Source organism: Octopus bimaculoides, chromosome 13, assembly GCF_046866305.1.
Source record: "Octopus bimaculoides isolate indiv1 chromosome 13, ASM4686630v1, whole genome shotgun sequence".
NCBI lineage: Eukaryota > Metazoa > Mollusca > Cephalopoda > Octopoda > Octopodidae > Octopus > Octopus bimaculoides.
This window is the reverse complement of record NC_142940.1, coordinates 39,346,536-39,363,254: the sequence shown is the minus strand read 5'-3', so window position 1 is coordinate 39,363,254 and position 16,719 is coordinate 39,346,536. Positions and strand designations below refer to the sequence as shown.

General features: G+C 36.1%; 2 long non-coding RNA genes across 2 annotated transcripts in view; both read right to left on the bottom strand.

Moving 5' to 3' along the window:
• LOC149132885 (uncharacterized) overlaps positions 1-11,857 on the bottom strand; it is a 26,943-nt gene extending 15,086 nt beyond the window's left edge. The window contains exon 1 of the long non-coding RNA XR_016244117.1: positions 11,434-11,857. This is a non-coding gene — a long non-coding RNA (uncharacterized LOC149132885). The remainder of the gene's footprint in view (positions 1-11,433) is intronic.
• Positions 11,858-13,978: 2,121 nt separating this feature from the next.
• The window catches only part of LOC149132884 (uncharacterized), a 43,730-nt gene continuing 40,989 nt past the window's right edge, over positions 13,979-16,719 (bottom strand). The window contains exon 4 of the long non-coding RNA XR_016244116.1: positions 13,979-14,351. This is a non-coding gene — a long non-coding RNA (uncharacterized LOC149132884). The remainder of the gene's footprint in view (positions 14,352-16,719) is intronic.

The window sequence follows — 16,719 nt, the reverse complement described above, 5'->3', positions numbered from 1 at the left end:
TCCTAACACCAACCACTATGAGAGTGTAGTAGGTGCTTTTACGTGCCACCGGCACGAAGGCCAGACAGGCGGCACTGGCAATGGCCACGCTCAAAATGGTGTATTTTACATGCCACCTGCACAGGAGCCAGTCCAGCAGCACTGGCAACGATCTCGCTCGAATGTTTTTTCACATGCCACTAGCACAAGTGCCAGGAAGGCAACGCTGGTAATGATCACACTCAAATGGTGCTATTTACGTGCCACCGGCACGATATATATATATATATATATATATATATATATATATATATATCTACATATACATATATATATATATATATATATATATATGTATGTATGTATGTATGTATGTATGTATATATATATATATATATATATATATATATATATATATATATATATATATATACATATATATACATATATATATATATATATATATATATATATATATATATATATATATATATATATATATATATATATATATATATATATATATATATATATATATATATATATATATATATATATATATATATATATATATATATATATATAGCTGCAGGAGTGGTTGTGTGGTAAGTAGCTTGCTTACCAACCATATGGATTTGGGTTCAGTCCCAGTGTGTGGCACCTTTGGCAAGTGTTTTCTACTATAGCCTCGGGCCAACCAATGGATTTGGTAGATGGAAACTGAAAGAAGCCTGTTGTATATATACTCAACTACCTAAGCATGTTATTATATGTCATCTTTTATAATCATTTTATGAATATCCAAATGAGTTATGTGTCACGGACTCCATATAGTCTTCTGTAACAACATAATATTCTTCTGATACTAACTTTCTGATGTATTCTTCTTTTTGCACTGAGGAGAATGGTGATATGTTATTAAATTAATTTAGTTATAATTCTAATTAATTAAAAATGTTTTCCATGTTTCTTACATGTTGGTGTTACCATTCGAACCGATTGTATGCATGGATTAAAATTTTATAAAACTTTTAACACTACCTCTTCTCCATATTTAATTGTTTCTTGAGTTTATATAGATTATATGTTCTAGAAATGTTCATAACACACCTTATACTTGTAACATTTTCATATTTTTTTTAAAATACTTACAATAGTAAGCTACAAAGTTAATATGAAGAATTTCATTAGAAATCTAACTTTGGACCTCACCAAAGTAAAAGGTTGGAATTGAACTCAACTTTTTCTCATATATATATATATATACACACTCTCGGAGTGGTTGGTGTTAGGAAGGGCATCCAGCTGTAGAAATTCTGCCAAATCAGATTGGAGCCTGGTGCAGCCATCCAGTTCACCAGTCTTCAGTCAAACCGTCCAACCCATGCTAGCATAGAAAGCGGACGGTAAACGATGATGATGATGTTGATATATATATATCGCTGGCGGTACCTACCCACCACCACTACCCATTTTCCTTTATTCAAAAATTCTTATCGCTCCTTAAAATTATGGCTTTTAAGTGTTGATTTCTCAGCCCAAGAATTACAGCGTGATGTGCTGCTTGACTGGTCCCCCCTCTCCCTCTCTCTCTCTCTCTCTCTCTTTATATATATATATGATGATGATGATGATGATCTTTTCTCCCGCCATGCCTCTGTCTACCCCTCCATCCTCTCTCTCCCCCTTCGTAGTTTTTCCTTTAAGGTCTTCAGGTTCTGGCTATATATAAATGAGAAACCCATTCTAAATTATCTAGCTGACGTACTACGACGAAATACCCAAGATGCAGATAAGATAGAGATTTTTATTTATTTACGGCCTCAAACATCTCAATACCTTGCGCTTTCTTGTTTCTCTCCATGAAATTCAATTGAATTCAGTTGTTGTCTTAAATTCATGCTTATTCATTTTCTAAGCTTCCTAAATTCATGCTACGTTATATTCTAATCACCCAGAATTCATTGCTCTTTTAAAAAAATTACGATTTATGCATTGTTGTCTCTCAAATATTTAAAATCTACAATTAAGAGCCCTCTCTACTCGCTGGCGGTAACCCGCCCTCCCACCCCCTCCACCGGAAGTTCATTCGTCTGTCATTCCTCTGTCATCCCACCCCCTCCACCGGAAGTTTCATTCCTCTGTCATCCCACCCCCTCCACCGGAAGTTCATTCCTCTGCCATCCCACCCCCTCCACCGGAAGTTCATTCCTCTGTCATCCCACCCCCTCCACCGGAAGTTCATTCCTCTGCCACCCCCCTCCACCGGAAGTTCATTCCTCTGTCATCCCACCCCTCCACCGGAAGTTCATTCCTCTGTCACCCCACCCCCTCCACCGGAAGTTCATTCCTCTGTCATCGCACCCCCTCCACCGGAAGTTCATTCCTCTGCCATCCCACCCCCTCCACCGGAAGTTCATTTCTCTGTCATCCCGCCCCCTCCACCGGAAGTTCATTCCTCTGTCATCCCACCCCCTCCACCGGAAGTTCATTCCTCTGTCATCCCACCCCTCCACCGGAAGTTCATTCCTCTGTCATCCCACCCCCTCCACCGGAAGTTCATTCCTCTGTCATCCCACCCCTCCACCGGAAGTTCATTCCTCTGTCATCCCACCCCCTCCACCGGAAGTTCATTCCTCTGTCATCCCACCCCCTCCACCGGAAGTTCATTCCTCTGTCATCCCGCCCCCTCCACCGGAAGTTCATCCCTTTGTCATCCTGTCAACCTCGGCTGTCTCCCGGAACCCATCTAGTGGCCTTGGCCATCCTCTCCCCTACCTTTGGGTAGCGCATTAAGGTTGAGAAATGTTTGCAGGTTGTAGGTAATGTTTTGCTTATGAATTCTTCCAATTGCAAGTTTTCTTTTCAGGTACACGACACTGCTTTTCCTCTTCCCAGGCTACAGGCCCACACCCCCAACACCCATACTGTTAGGATTGGCACTCTCAACGTCGGCACGCTGAAAGGTAGATCTGGTGAAATTGTTGAGATGCTTGAACGGAGATGCGTAGATATGTGCTGCATCCAGGAAGTAAGATGGAGAGGAGGTTCTGCAAGGTTCCTCACAGGCAAAGAACACAGGTACAAGATTTTCTGGGCAGGGAACACTGACGGGGTCGGGGGCGTAGGAATACTTCTAGCGGAGAAATGGGTGGATAAGGTAATCGAGGTCGTTAGAGTAAGTGACAGAGTACTTAAGATCAGACTAGTGCTTCATCATAGATTAGCTACTGTCATCTCAGCCTATGCACCTCAACCTGGGCTACCAGATGGTCTGAAAGACCAATTCTATGACACCCTCTTGCAAACTACCTCGTCGACGAGTGACAGGGACCTTCTCTTTGTGGCTGGAGACTTCAACGGTCATGTCGGACGTCGTGCTGGGGGCTTCCATGGCATACATGGAGGCTATGGCTTCGGTTCCCGCAACGAGGAGGGAACCAGACTGCTGGAGTTCTGTGATGCAACCAATCTTATAGTCTGCAATACCAACTTCAGGAAACCTGCCAGTCACCTAGTCACCTACCGCTCCGGCAGACACTCTAGCCAAATCGACTACATCCTCGCCAGAAATAGGGAAAGAGGGCGGCTTATAAATGCCAAAACCTACCCTGGCGAAGAATGTACCCCACAACATAGATTAGTAGTTAGCGACTTTGGGATCAAGGCAAAATGGGTGCCCAGAATTAGACAGGCTTGGAGAAGAAGGGTGTGGAAGCTTAAAGACCCTGCAAACGGACAGAGACTTAGAGACAAGTTACTTGAAGCATTTAACGAAATAGAAGGGGATATAGCATCATACAACGTGGAAGACAATTGGAGATTTCTGCGGGACAACCTGTTGAAAGCCACCGACCAGATTTGTGGGTGGTGTAAGGTCCCCTCCCAACCCAGAGTAACGTGGTGGTGGAACAAGGAGGTAGACAGGGCTATTAGACAAAAGAAACAAGCTTGGAAGGACTGGAAGAACGGTGGTAGCAGGGAATTGTACCAATGTGCCAGAAGGGAGGCTAGGCGACAGGTTTATTTAGCCAGAGGGGAAGCAGATAAGGAAAGATTTGCCAATGTTCTGCGCCGTGAGGACCAAAGACTCGAGGTATTTCGGGTTGCAAGACAGTGTAGGAGAGAGAATAGTGATGTTGTAGGAGAGAAATGTGTTCGCATGGATGATGGTACGCTTGCATTAAATGAGGATGCAAAGAAAGAGGTCTGGAGATGCCACTACGATAGATTGCTTAATAAAGAGAATGAATGGGAGAAAGAGAGCCTGCCTTATGTCGACCCAATAGAGGGACCAGCTATCCGAGTTGATAGTACCAGGGTAGATAAAGCAATTAAGAGTATGAAGACCGGGAAAGCCCCCGGCCCATCAGGAATCACTGCAGAGATGCTCAAAATATCTGGCAGTGTTGGCTATAGCCTAGTCACCCGTATTACGAACCAGGTGATACACGAAGGAGTCATACCCTATGACTGGTGTAGCAGCATCATAGTCAACTGCTACAAAGGTAAAGGGGACGCTTTAGATACAAATAATTACAGAGGCATCAAGCTGTTAGATCAGGTTATGAAAGTTACAGAGAGGGTCATAGCCCAACTAATTAGGGAGCGAATCAATTTAGATGAGATGCAGTTTGGGTTCGTGCCAGGTAAAAGCACTACTGATGCCTTATTTCTAGTGAGACAGTTGCAAGAGAAATACCTAGCCAAGGATAAACCTCTGTACCTGGCTTTCGTTGACATGGAGAAAGCCTTTGACAGGGTCCCCCGATCCCTTATCTGGTGGTCAATGAGGAAACTTGGGATAGAAGAATGGCTAGTGAGAGCTGTGCGAGCCATGTACAGAGATGCGGCCAGTAAGGTGAGGGTTGGAAATGAGTACAGCAATGAATTCCGGGTAGAGGTAGGGGTCCACCAAGGTTCCGTCCTCAGCCCCCTATTATTTACCATAGTCCTCCAGGCAATCACAGAGGAGTTCAAGACAGGTTGCCCCTGGGAGCTCCTCTATGCTGATGACCTTGCCCTAATTGCGGAGTCACTATCAGAACTAGAGGAGAAGTTTCAGGTGTGGAAGCAAGGTCTAGAATTGAAGGGCCTTAGAGTCAACCTAGCTAAAACCAAAATCCTAATAAGTAGGAAGGTAGATAAAACACAAACCCCTTCAGGTAGATGGCCCTGCTCAGTATGTAGAAAAGGAGTAGGTAGTAACTCTATAAGATGTACCCGGTGCAAGCTATGGACACATAAGAGGTGCAGCAACATCAAAGGCAGGTTAACTAGCAAGTTAGTTTTTGTTTGTGGCAGATGTTCAGGTGCAATAAAGACTGCAAACAAACAGGAAACAACTTCTATCTCATTCCAGGGTGAAAAACTAGAGGTAGTCGATAGCTTCCGCTATCTGGGCGACCAAGTTAGTAGTGGGGGTGGGTGCGCTGAAAGTGTAGCTGCTAGAATAAGAATAGCCTGGGCAAAGTTTAGAGAGCTCTTACCCCTGCTGGCGACAAAGGGACTCTCACTCAGAGTAAAAGGCAGACTGTATGACGCATGCGTACGAACAACCATGCTACATGGCAGTGAAACATGGGCTGTAACTGCTGAGGACATACGTAAGCTCGCAAGGAATGAAGCCAGTATGCTCCGTTGGATGTGTAATGTCAATGTGAATACCCGTCAGAGTGTAAGTATCTTGAGAGAAAAGCTGAACATTAGAAGCATCAGTTGTGGCGTGCAAGAGAGACGATTGCGCTGGTATGGACATGTGGTGAGAATGGAGGAGGATAGCTGCGTGAAAAAGTGCCACACCCTAACAGTTGAGGGAACCCGTGGAAGAGGTAGGCCCAGGAAGACCTGGGCTGAGGTGGTGAGGCAAGACCTTCGTACATTGGGCCTCACCGAGGCGATGACTACGGACCGAGACCTTTGGAAATGGGCTGTGCGTGAGAAGACCCGGCAAGCCAAGTAAGATCGTTGCCAGTGCCCCTGGACTGGTTCTTGTGCGGGTGGCACATGAGATGCACCATTTTGAGCGTGGCCGTTGCCAGTACCGCCTGACTGGCTCCTGTAGGATTTTCGAGCGAGATCGTTGCCAGTGCCCCTGGACTGGCTTGTGCGGGTGGCACATAAAAGACACCATTTCGAGCGTGGCCGTTTTCGTGCGGGTGACACGTAAAAGCACCCACTACACTCTCTGAGTGGTTGGCGTTAGGAAGGGCATCCAGCTGTAGAAACTCTGCCAAATCAGACTGGAGCCTGGTGTTGCCATCCGGTTTCACCAGTCCTCAGTCAAATCGTCCAACCCATGCTAGCATGGAAAGCGGACGTTAAACGATGATGATGATGATGATGATGATATATATATATATATATATATATATATATATATATATATATATATATATATATATATATATATATATATATGTATATATGTATGCATGTGTATATGTTTGTGTGTCTGTATTTGTTCCCCCCCTCACCTTGCTTGACAACAAATGCTCGTGTGTTTACTTCCCCATAACTTAGTAGTTTGGCAAAAGAGACCAATAGAATAAGTACTAGGCTTACAAAGAATAAGTCCTTGGGTCGATTTGGTCGACTAAAGGTGGTGCTCCAGCATGCCCACAGTCAAATGGCTGAAACAAGTAAAAGAAAAGAAATGAAAGAAATATATATATATTCTTTTTTTTTTCACTTGTTTCAGTCATTTGACTGTGGCCATGCTGGAGCACTGCCTGTAGTCAAACAAATCAACCCCAGGACTTATTCTTTGTAATCCTAGTACCTATTCCATTGGTCTTATTTGCTTAACTGCTAATTTACGGGGACTTAAACACACCAACATCAGTTGTCAAGCGATGGTGGGTGGGACAAGCACAGACACAAACACACACACACACGTGCACGCGCACACGCACACACATATATATATACAACAGGCTTCTTTCAATTTCCGTCTACCAAACCCACTCACAAGGCTTTGGTCGGCCCAAGGCTATAGTAGAGGATACTTACCTAAGGTGCCATGCAGTGGAACTGAACCTGTTACCATGTGGTTGGGAAGCAAACTTCTTACAACACACCCATGCTACACCTATATATGCGTGTGTGTGTATATATATATATATATATATATATATATATATATATATATATATATATATATATATATATATATATATATATATATATATATATATATATATATATATATATATATATATATATATATATATATATATATATATACGTTTATACATTCGTTTTGCAAGGTTCCTGATGTGAAATCATGTGTTGAAACAGATATTGTTGTATTTGGGATGGTCATGTTGCCGGCAACATGACCATCCCCAAATACAACAATCTATATATATATATATATATATATATATATATATATATATATATATATATATATATATATATATATATATATATACATTTGACTAATTACTGATACCAGACTTTCAGACAGTGTCAGAACTGAAGATCTAAGACAAATAAACCAAATTACCACCAATCACCTCTGTCATCTAAAATGAATTCCTCTAACTGCTTGGCCACATTAAGTGAATAGTCTGTGGCATCAGCAAGACCTATTTGGAAGGCATGATTAGCAGAAAGAATAACAGAGGTTGGTAACCAAAGATTTGAAGAAGCAATACCACAGCATGGCCAGGTCTTGACAAAGCTTTTCTGAATGCTCCTGTCAGAGATCGAATGCTCTGGAGGTAACTACCCCATACTGGTGCACTTTCTGCTGCAGGCAGAGATAGAGGAGAATGATGAAATATTTGATAGGCTTCTTTCAGTTTTCACCTATCAAATCCATTCATAAGGCTTTGGTCAGCAGGGTACCATGCACTGAGACTGAACATAAAACTATGTGGTTAAGAAGCAAACAACTTAACTAAACAGTTATGTTTGCACTATATCAACAGACCAATTAATCTGAGGTATTTAGGACAAATTAGCTCGATTTCTAGGAAAGTTCAAGCCCGTTCTTCAGGTTTTCTATTCAGATTGGTAGAAACATTGATAATAGATATTGGTTATTGTCAATTAAATGATGATGAATCAAATGCTAAGAACTGAATATGACAGAAGAAGAAATGTTCATAGAAATGCTCAAGAACACATCACACAACCCAGTCCGGGAATTGAACTCATTACCTTGTGGTTGTGGGCCCGATGCTCTTACCACTAAGTCATGTTAAAATATGTACTCATACATAAACATGTGTATAAGTCTCTATACACACACACACACACACGTGTGTGTGTGTGCTTGAAGTATATTTACATATGTCTGTTAGTGATATATGAATCTTAGGATATATGTGGGTGTGTTTTCAGGCACGTGTATGTATGAGTGTATTTGACATAAGTGCATGTGAATATGAGTGTGTGTACGTCTGTATGTATGAGTATGTGTGTATGAGAGAGAGAGAGAGAGAGTGTGTGTGTGAACGAGTTCTATAATTGTAAGCCTGTTAGAGGGAGATATATAAAATGGCGTGGAAACGTTATGGAGAGCAAAGAGGAAGTTGAGAAGAAGGAAGAGTTGATTTCTCTCTCGACACAATACTTTCTTAGTCTATTGTTATCTGGCTTTAGTGTTTTGATGCTGTGTTCTTTGAGAAAAAGGCCTCGCAGCATAATTTGTATAATTAAGTCGATTGTTCAATATCTTGCATAAATAACAGTAGGATTTCACCGATTTGGCACAGAAAATTATATTGACACATGAAAGTTGGACATGGAAGTGACTGGTTACGAGTTTATTGTGTGCGATTGTGGAGATGGCGGTCGAAGCGAGAGGAAGGAAAATGAAATGATGAGATTGGGAGGTGGTGGCAGTGGTGATTGCGGCAGCGACGGTAGCGGCAGTGGTTGGTGAATTTGTTGTTGTTGTTGTTGTGGTGGTGGTGGTGGTGGCGGCGTTGATGGAGGTTGAGATGAAATTATATTTACGATGTGTCCTACGTTTTTGATATTCTTGGTTCATTGTGGAGAGTAAAAAAAAAAAAAAAAAAAAAAAAAAGTTTGGCAACAGTTTAAATGAACGTCTCTGGTGACCCAGCTTTCAGCTAACATATTGTGGACTGTTGGTGGAGAGTGTAATGATGAAGACGTGAGTTCACGTCTTGTTAGAAGCATTTCATTATAGTTGTATACAGGTGAAACTAAAGGTATGTCATCAAGTTCATCATCATCATCGTTGTCATTGTCGTCATCGTCATCTTCAGCATCATCATTGTTAACACTAGCATCATCATGAACATCGGCATCATTTTAATGTCCCCTTTTCCATATTTGCATGGGTCAGATATAATTCATTGAGGCAAAGATATATATATATATATATATATATATATATATATATACTTGGAGAATGGAGCAACAAATACAAGAAAAAGCATTTTCGTTGGACTAGATAGCCGTTGTTTTATTATGTGGAACTTGTGAAATGAGTCAGTGTGGAGGTTTAGGTTATGTAATGAGTCATTTTGTATATTATGTCTTAGTCACTTACGTACGTTTCGATGCAGCCAGCAGTTTGGCCGATCTCTTCAGAGTGTTGAAGGGTATATTCGAAGGGTATATATATATATATATATATATATATATATATATATATATATATATATATATATACATATACAACCAGATATATATATATATATATAATATATATAGTTTTAGGGAAAATAACCAATTTTCAAGAACTCATCGATGAAAATCCACTATCACATATAGAAAAATTAATAATTAAAAGCACAATAGATGAGTATAATATAAAGTAAAGTAAATATCATAAGATAAATATAATAAAAAGATTACACGTGTTTCATAACCAATTTTCAAATAGAAAAGAAATTTAAATCGATTAAAATCAATTGAAATTATCGAAAATAAATTCTATTCAAAAATATAGCTACTCGTCAGATCGTAAGTAGAACAATAATTAGATATATATCTCAACCAACAATAAGTACCAAATGAATTAATATGAAATACTTATTATATAAAGATAGAAAAATTATTAAAAAAATATCATAATATCAAAATAATAACCATTCAATAATCATCCCTTCATCCATTATAATAACATGTATATTATATACAAAAATCATCTTACATAAATTATCATTGTTTTAAATTATCATTGTTTTAAATTATCATTGTTTTAAATTATCATTGTTTTAAATACAAGTTGAACGAAGTTTAAGTTTAAAATAATAATGAAGATAAAATTAGTACATATTTAACCAGTGTAATAGTTAAAGCTATACTATTTAAAGCTAAAGACGTTTATTTAATTATAATTAAAGATCAATTGAATAATAGAAAAATACAAGATTATTTATTTCTACAAACGTAATAATAAAAAATATGAATGAAAAAATTATGAATGGAAAAATTAGGAAAGAAAAAATTATTAAGAATAAAAGATTAAACTTTATATATATATATACAAAGTTTTGATTTAAAAAAAAACTTTAACGATATTATAAACTATAAAGATTAATAATTAATCAAATATTATTAATCAAAAATAATCGAAAATATATCAACACTATTCAAATGGAAGTTCTAATATTATGTTGAAATGAAACTATAACTTCTAAATAATTTAGTGTTAAATACGTTATCTATTAAAAATAATCTATAAAGAACCAAATGAATAATATAAAAACAAGAATACATATTATTTTCAAATAGTAGAAAATCTTTAGCAAAGTTATATAAAGTTATATGTGTGTATATATATATGTATATATATATATATAAATGACATACATATATATGCATATATATATATATATATATATATATATATATATATGTATGTATATATATGTATGTATATGTAAATATATATGTATATATATATATATATATATATATATATAATAAAGTAAAGTTGTGGAATACCGTACGAGTGGAAATATATATGAAAGAAAGTTTGAAAATGCACTTATTTTTTAAAAATATTTATTTACTTAACCGGTTTCACTTTTTTAGAAAAAGATTATCAAAAGTCTTTGAGAATAATAAAAAATGTTAAAAAACAGTCTGAGTATTAAAATGCATATATACATTCTTTGATGATAAAATATATTTAAAGTATAAAGCTTTGTATGAACTTTGTAGTGTTACATACTGATTGTCATATTAAGGTGAAATTGTTAAAAGCAGTGTTAAAAACAGTGTATGAAAATACACATATGGAAAAATACATATACATATACATATTCTCATACATATTCTTTGACAATCGAATAAAATTGAGAAGGAACTGACCTGGCCTTTTTCTCTTGTGTATATTGAAGGATATATATATATATATATATATATATATATATATGTATATAAATATATATATACACATTGGTTTTTAGAAGTGCTGAACGTGTATCATACAATACAGCCAAGAAAGTGATATATACTTACACACTCGACAGGCTTCTTTCAGTTTCCATCTTTTGTCCACGGAATCCATTCACAAATTCTTGTTCATCTGGATGACACTGTGGCCAAATGTGTTCCAAGAAGGAACAGAACCTGAAACCACGAGAATCGCAATCAAACTTCTGAATGACACAGCCAGCCATGCCTATGTTGACATTCATACCACATTATTTAACTAGATTTCATTAACGCTTTAAAGATTGTTTGAAGTCTCACTATGTACTTTATATGACTTCAATGACAGTGAGGATTAATTGCAAGCTTTATATATATATTTTTTTACTACTAACCATAAGTTCACACCTTCATTCCAACCATTAAGTTTTTTCTTCAAGGCAAGCCAAATTACTTGTCTTAGTAAACACAGGTCCAAAAGTAAGTACTGGCCTTCTTCAAATAGACTGGTTTAGCTGTTACATGTGAAAGCCAGAGCTTTTGTTATCCATAAACGTATCAACATGTCTACATACACACCTGTTCTTTTGTAGCCATCACAGGTTAAACAATAATACTATACAATATACATAGAGTTGTGTATAGACAATAAACATAGAATATATATATATATATATATATATATATATATATATATATATATATATATCATCATCATCATCATCATCATCGTCGTCGTCGTCGTTTAACGTCCGTTTTCCATGCTAGCATGGGTTGGACAATTTGACTGAGGGCTGGTGAAACCAGATGGCTACACCAGGCTCCAATCTGATTTGGCAGAGTTTCTACAGCTTGATGCCCTTCCTAACGCCAACCACTCAGACTATATATATATATATATAGTCAATCCAAACATGAACAAGCAGGAAAAAACACCAGCGCGAGAACGTGGAATAAGTACAGTGTTATTGGACGTTCAGGAAAGGAAAGAAAGAAAGAGGATTTCATGTTTCGAGCGGAGCTCTTCATCATGAATATAGAAAAAGTCCAAAGAAGGGAAGACAGAGAAAGAAAATCACCAACGATACACACACGGTCACACACATTTCTATATATACAGATATATATATATATATATATATATATATATATATATATATATATATATATATATATATATATATATATATATATATATAATATATATATATATGTATATATATATATATATATATATATATATATATATATATATATATATATATATATATATATATATATATATATATATATACATATAAAATTTGAATTTAAGAGAGAGATTTGACGCTAATATCCATTATTATTGTAATTTATTCCTATGTCAACATTTCTGTATGAGGCTATATTTAAATTTAAAACTTTGGATATATAAACAAGCAGAACGATCCCTAAGGAGTCTAATTTAGACTTTTGTGCAGTGAAATCTCTTGCTATATTGGTAACGATTACATGGTTTTCTATGAAAAATTATATATATATATATATATATATATATATATATATTCATTGGACAATATACATGGTATAGCATAAATTGTGTTGCTGATGTAGTTCTTGCTGTTTTAGAAGTCGAAGGTCAGATTTGATTGAGCTGATCTAGGGCATAAATATGTACTCTGTTAACAAGGCAGAACCCGAAGATATGTTGTTCTGGTTTTATCTTAGTACTAGTCAGGCATGCATCATATTCCCTTACTCTGACTGGCAAAGTTCAACAGTACAGGCTTAAATGAGCAAAACAATGGCATATAACAATGTACAAGCTTTATCTAAGTACATTTCAATTCCTCTTTTTCTGTTTTGCTTTACCATTCTGCATTTGAGCCATTTGGATGTGTTAGTAAAATAGGAAACAACCAGGACTGATATGATCTCCGTCGTGGGTATACTTATGAAATGGAATGAACATTTATTATATTATAACTTTTTGAGGAAAATATAATGTTATTTAAAGTGACTAAAACTTTTTACTGCACATTGGTTGGTTTGAACAATAGATAAAACACATCTGGTCAGGTTTTGCTTTATCTCTCAGGACTTTTATTTTTAAGCCTAGCACTTATTCTATCAGTCTCTTCTGCCAAACCACTAAGTTATGGGGATGTAAAGATGCCAACAGTGGTTGTGCAGGACAAACACACACACGTACATATATGTATATATATGGGAGAATATACGAAAAAACAACAACAGACGAGGACAGGTGGTGTAAATAACAAAAGGATGTATTAGTATGACGCTCGGGAATACGGAAAGTCTTTGAAGTTTCGAGCTACGCTCTTCAACAGAAAGAATACGGAGACAAGGAGAAAAACACGGAGAAAAAAAATTGAATAGTGTCCAGTCAACGGTCAATCATAATAATGGCTGATCATAACAATGACTGACCGGAAGTTATATATATATATATATATATATATATATATATATATATATATATATATATATATATACACAATGAGCTTCTTTCAATTTCTGTTTACTAAATCCACTCACAAGGCTTTAATTGGCTCGAGGCTATAATAAAAGACACTTGCCTAAGGTGCCATGTAGTGGGACTAAACCCTGGAAATAAACACAATCCCTGGGAACGAACACATGTTTTCCATTCACTCATTACTTGATATTAAATTTGACTTATCTCTTCCCCGAAATTGTTGGCCTTGCACCAAAATTTGTAATCATTACTACTACTACTACTACTACTACTACTACTACTACTACTACTATTATTATTATTATTATTATTATTATCATTGTATTAAGGTGGAGAACTGGCAGAATCGTTAGCACACTGGGTGAAATCCTTTGCAGCATTTTGTCCATCTTTACATTCTGAGTTCAAATTCTGCCAAGGTCGGCTATGTCTTTCATCCTTTCAGGGTCGATAAAATAAGTACCAGTTGAGTACTGGGGTCGATGTAGTCAACTGTCTCTCTTCTCCCAAATTTCAGGACTTGTACCTATAATAGAAAGGATTATTATTATAATTGTTCAACATTTGGTAGTTACAGGGAAATTTCTATTGCATCACCTGTTACACCTCAGTGCTGCTGGGGTGGGGGTGTAGCATTGTGTGTTCTTTTTTTGTTGTTGGGAGTGTGAAAACTTTTCCCGGGATTGTATTGTGTAAGTCTCTTGTTTTTTTTTTTATTTGTGAAGTATGGTACAGTCTTTTGCTGTATTAGTGTTTGTATTGCATGTTGAGCGTGTAATGCGTTTGAGTATCCAGCCTGCTGGTGGTAGTTTATTTCATTGGATATTATTATTATTATTATTATTATTATTATTATTATTATTATGATCATCATCATTTCTGATCTTTGTTGCCATTTATATATTTCATTTCATCTTACATTTGAGTTTTAGCTATGAGGAAAACTTGCATGCTGTGTGTTCATATGTGTGTGCGTGAGCGTGTGTGTGGGTGTGCATGCACACACATGTATTGCATTTAACTTATGCATCAGATGCCAATATGTTTTGGTATCTAAAGGCACTAAATTCATTTCTGCTGTGTTTTATGACAATTTTTGTTAAAAGACAAAAACAGATACATACACACTCAAACAAGGAATATATTTAGCAATCAACCCACATCCATTTTCATTTCTTAGTTTACGGCATGAATGAAAAAAAAAATATATTAACAAAATGTTGCACATACAACTATTTACCTTTGACGCTATTTTCATCTATCTATCTATCTATCTATCTATCTATCTGTCTATCTGTCTATCTATCTATCTATCTATCTATCTATCTATCTGTCTATCTATCTATCTATCTATCTATCTATCTGTCTGTCTATCTATTTATCTTTCTTTCTTTCTATCTATCTATCTTTCTATATTTTGATATTCATATATATACATATTATATATATACGTACACATACATACACATATGTATGTGTGTATATATATATATATATATATATATATATATATATATATATATATATGTATATATATATATATATATATATATATATATATATATATATATATATATACACATAGATATACATATATATACATATATATATATGTGTGTGTGTGTGTGTGTGTGTGTGTGTGTGTGTGTGTGTATGTATGTATGTATGTATGCATATAAATATATTTCTTCCTCTCTTCTGGCAATAAATAATCAACCAGCGACCTGATAATCATAAATGTGAGAAAATATAAGAAAGAGATGAATGAAAGAGAATAAAGAGAAGATAAATGAAAAGAAAGAATGCAAAACAAATAACGATCCACATAAAAATAAAAGATTTTAAATTTTCTCACTTCATGCTTTTTTTTTAATGCATCTCTGTGTGTGTTAGTCTATGTGTTAGTCTATGTGCCGACCTATGTGTTAGTCTATGTGTTAGTCTATGTGTGTATGTGTATAAGATGATCAGTTTATTTAGTTTCCCCAAATATTCACAGATTTCATTATTTATGACATCTATTTAGTTATTTCTGATGTAACTCGCTGTCCAATACATATTATATATTACAGGTAGTTTTCTGTTTGGGACCCTAAATGTAAACAGAATGTTTGCTGTAAAACAATAAATGCTTGTGAGCCAGTATCGGAGTATTTATGCAGAAAGTTGCCTGGCCTCTTAGAAATAGTAGCCAAATCTCCCTCAAATCCTATGCTCCTAGATGTATAAAATTTCACGTTGCTTACATGTAAAAGTGAAGGCTCATGGCTCAGTGGTAAGATTGTTGGGCTGACAATCATGAGGTTGTGTGTTGTGTTCTTGAGCAAGACACTATATTTTTCATGTTGCTCCAGTTCACTCAGCTATACAAATGAGTTACAATGTCACTGGTGTCAAGCTGTATCAGCCTTTGCCTTGCCCTTGGGTAACATCATTGGCATGGAGGGGGTAAGGCTGGTATGCATGGGTGACTGCTGGTCTTCCATAAACAACCTTGCCTGGACTTGCCAAAAGGGGAGCTTTCTAGGTGCAATCCCATAGTCATTCATGACCAAAAGGGGTCTTTACCCTTTTACAAGTAAAATGAGGTTAAGCAACAGTGACGACAACAAATGTGGATAATCCAAACCAATGTTAGATCTTTTATGTGGTCAATTGACCTAAACACATGTGGATATGGTGCCCTCCAGCAAACAATTAATACAAAGCAGACAATCATTTCTTCATAATATTTGACTGAATTAGAAGTTTGAATTTAAAATTAATGTATAAGGGAAAAGACACATACAATGCACATATCTAATTTCTAAATTTTTTTTCTTAAATGATTATAAGTTTCTTAAAAATTTCTAGTCAATGGTTATCATGTATAGCACTATCTCATTCTTTTTAGA